This window comes from Triticum dicoccoides, chromosome 4A, assembly GCF_002162155.2.
Source record: "Triticum dicoccoides isolate Atlit2015 ecotype Zavitan chromosome 4A, WEW_v2.0, whole genome shotgun sequence".
Classification (NCBI taxonomy): Eukaryota; Viridiplantae; Streptophyta; class Magnoliopsida; order Poales; family Poaceae; genus Triticum; species Triticum dicoccoides.
In genome coordinates, this window is record NC_041386.1 from 109,785,068 (window position 1) to 109,789,554 (window position 4,487).

The window sequence follows — 4,487 nt, forward strand, 5'->3', positions numbered from 1 at the left end:
CGGACTATACCTTCGGCCGGACTCCTGGACTATGAAGATACAAGATTGAAGACTTTGTCCCGTGTCCGGAAGGGACTTTCCTTGGCGTGGAGGCAAGCTTGGCGATACGGATATGTAGATCTCCTACCATTGTAACCGACTCTGTGTAACCCTAGCCCTCTCCGGTGTCTATATAAACCGGAGGGTTTTAGTCCGTAGGACGAACACCAATCATACCATAGGCTAGCTTCTAGGGTTTAGCCTCTCTGATCTCGTGGTAGATCTACTCTTGTATTACCCATATCATCAATATTAATCAAGCAGGACGTAGGGTTTTTACCTCCATCGAGAGGGCCCGAACCTGGGTAAAAACATCGTGTCCCCGGTCTCCTGTTACCATCCGCCTAGACGCACAGTTCGGGACCCCCTACCCGAGATCCGCCGGTTTTGACACCGACATTGGTGCTTTCATTGAGAGTTCCTCTGTGTCGTCACTTTTAGGCCCGATGGATCCTCCGATCATCAACGACGATGCGATCCAGGGTGAGACTTTTCTCCCCGGACAGATCTTCGTATTTGGCGGCTTTGCTCTGCGGGCCAATTCGCTTGGCCATCTGGAGCAGATCGAAAGCTACGCCCCTGGCCATCAGGTCAGATTTGGAAGTTTAAACTACACAGCGGACGACCGCGGAGACTTGATCTTCGATGGATCTGAGCCGCAGCCGAGCGCGCCGCACTGTCACGATGGGCATGATCTAGCTCTGCCGCCGAACAGTGCCCTGGAGGCCGCACCTGTGTCCGCTCCGACCCTTGGCTCGGAGCCGACCACACCAATCGAGGATGGGTGGTTAGACACCGCCTCGGGGGCTGCAATCTCTACAGCGATCAAGCCGAACACCAGCCTTGTCCTCCACGAAGCCGTGACTCCAAGATGCCGGACTCCTCTCCGGACTCCGAGCCCTCCTCACCCCTACTGACCGAATCCGATTGGGCGCCGATCATGGAGTTCACCGCCACAGACATCTTTCAGCACTCGCCCTTCAGCGACATTCTGAATTCACTCAGGTCTCTCTCTTTGTCAGGAGAGTCCTGGCCGGACTATGACCGGCAGGATTGGGATGTGGACGACGAAGAAATTCGATGCCCACCCACCACCCACTTCATAGCCACTGTCGATAATTTAAATGACGTGCTCGACTTCGACTCCGAAGACATCGATGGTATGGACGACGATGTAGGAGATGAACATGAACCAACGCCTATAAGGCACTGGACAACCACCTCATCTCATGATGTATACATGGTGAACACACCCAAAGGAAGCGACGACGAGGAACACAGGGATGCAACGAGGGATCGTTCACTCGAAAAGCAATCAAAGCGGCGACGTAAGCACCGCTCCAAGCCCCGCCTCGACAGAGACAGCAGCCATACAGACCCAGCCATAGAGCAGGACGAGCCGGCGACGACGAGCATGCCTTCGAGCAACTGTCCGAATAGGGCAACTTGGATAAACAAACCGAACACCCTGTCCCCGGCGAAAACAACAGTCCGGACGACCTTACACCGGATAGGCTCATGGAGCAGAAGAACCTCCACAAATGGCTCGTCGCCACTACGCGTAGCCTGAAAAAGCAGAAGCGGAAGCTCAAAACTGCGGAAGATGCACTCAGAATCAGATGGAGCAAAGTACGCAACACCGCAGACAAATATGGCAGCAGTCGTCGCACAAAAAGCTATCCAAGGCGAAAGCTACTGCCTGAATTTGACGAGGAGGCCTTAGAGCCCCCGCAGTCAAAAAATAGGAAAGCCACCCGGTCGGATAGACGACCGCATGGCCAGCATGGAGCGGCAAGCGGCGCCGCACACAAGTCGGCACGCGATCCACCAAAGGATCTGCATCAAAAGATGGCCCAGCCAGATCTATCTACGGGCCAAGAAAGCAAACTCTAGTAAGCAATGCAACACAACAAATATCCGAACATCACGGCACACCCAAATACAGGGGTGCCGCACACCCCCTATGTTTCACCGATGAGGTGCTGGACCATGAATTTCCAGCGGGATTCAAGCCCGTAAACATAGAGGCGTACGACAGAACAATAGACACTGGGGTCTGGATCGAGGATTATATCCTCCACATACACATGGCCAGAGGAGATGACCTCCACGCCATAAAATACTTACCCCTCAAGCTTAAAGGGCCAGCCCAGCATTGGCTCAAAAGCCTTCCCGAAAACACCATTGGAAGTTGGGAAGAGCTTGAGGATGCTTTCCGGGCAAATTTTCAAGGGACCTATGTCCGCCCTCCGGATGCAGACGACCTCAGTCACATAACTCAACAGCCCGGAGAGTCAGCCGGAAATTCTGGAACAAATTTCTTACTAAAAAGAATCAGATAGTCGACTGTCCGGACGCCGAAGCCCTAGCAGCTTTTAAGCATAACGTTCGAGACGAATGGCTCGCCAGACACCTCGGCCAAGAAAAGCCAAGAACAATGGCCGCATTAACAAGCCTCATGACCCGCTTTTGCGCAGGAGAGGACATCTGGTTGGCAAGATGTAGCACCAACGACCCAAGTACATCCGAAGTTAGGGATGGAAACGGAAAACCCCGACATAGTAAGGACCAGTGCCGGAATAAGGGAAACAACCCAAAGAGCACGGCGGTCAACACCGGATTCAAAAGCTCGCGGCAGAATCAGAGAAAGCCGCCCCTCAAGGATAACAGGGACGAGCTATCCAACTTAAACAAAATCTTGGACAAGATATGTCAAATACACAGTACTCCCGGGAAGCCTGCGAACCATACCCACAGAGATTGTTGGGTTTTCAAGCAATCCGGCAAACTCAACGCCGAACACAAGGGGCTTGACACACCAAGTGAGGACGACGATGAACCCCACAAGCAGAGCACCAGGAAACAAAAGGATTTCCCACAAGAAGTTAAAACAGTAAACTTACTTCACGTGACGAACAGAATGGCGCCAACAAAGATACGCGCCATATGGCCTATCCCAAAGGAGTCTCGCCAATGGTTGTTAAAATCGATCACCTTCGACCATCATGATTACTCTAGAAGTATCCGGAAAGCAGGCTGGACTGCCTTGGTATTAGATCCAATAATCGGCGGACTCCACTTTACAAATGTCCTGATTGACGGCGGCAGTGGTCTAAACCTGTTATACCAGGACACAATCCGCAACATGGGGATAGACCCAACAAAAATTCGCCATAGCAAAACCTCCTTTCAAGGGGTAACGCCAGGCCCGGATGCCCGTTGCATGGGTTCTCTCCGGCTAGAAGTTATGTTCGGCTCCCCCGATAACTTCCGTCACGAACAACTAATTTTCCACATCGCCCCATTCTCAAGTAGCTATCAAGCACTGCTGGTACGCGAAGCTTTCGCCCGCTTTAACGCAATACCGCATTATGCATCTCTTACGCTTAAAATGCCCGGTCCACGAGGCATCATCTCATTAAAGGGAAAACACTGAGTGTTCCTCCCGCGCGGAAGACAGTGCGGCTGCCTTGACAGCCCCACAACAAAGCGGCTTCACCAGCCAAAGCACCTAAACAGGTCGTCAAGACCACGGACACGGCTAGACGAGTCCGGCATAAACATACAATTTATAAAGGCTTAATAGCCGTATACCCCTGTACTAGGGGCTCCACGCATATAAAACAAGAGACAATAAAGCTCAATTTTACCCATTTCGATTTATACTTTGTTTATTTAGTATAACTCATGTTCGGCATGATCTTTCTGTTGGAAATATGCCCTAGAGGCAATAATAAAATGGTTATTATTATATTTCTTTGTTCATGATAATTGTTTATTGTTCATGCTATAATTGTGTTATCCGGAAATCGTAATACATGTGTGAATACATAGACCACAACACGTCCCTAGTGAGCCTCTAGTTGACTAGCTCGTTGATCAAAAGATAGTCATGGTTTCCTGACTATGGACATTGGATTTCATTGATAACGGGATCACATCATTAGGAGAATGATGTGATGGACAAGACCCAATCCTAAGCATAGCTCAAAGATCATGTAGTTCGTTTGCTGTAGCTTTTCTGAATGTCAAGTATCATTTCCTTAGACCATGAGATTGTGCAACTCCCGGATACCGTAGGAGTGCCTTGGGTGTGCCAAACGTCACAACGTAACTGGGTAACTATAAAGGTACATTACAGGTATCTCCGAAAGTGTCTGTTGGGTTGGCATGAATCGAGACTGGGATTTGTCACTCCGTATGACGAAGAAGTATCTCTGGGCCCACTCGGTAATGCATCATCATAATGAGCTCAATGTGATCAAGTGGTTGATCACGGGATCATGCATTATGGTTCGAGTAAAGTGACTTGCCGGTAACGAGACTGAACAAGGTATTGGGATACCGACGATCGAGTCTCGGGCAAGTAACGTACCGACTGACAAAGGGAATTGTATACGGATTGATTGAATCTTCGACATCGTGGTTCATCCGAGATCATCGAGGAG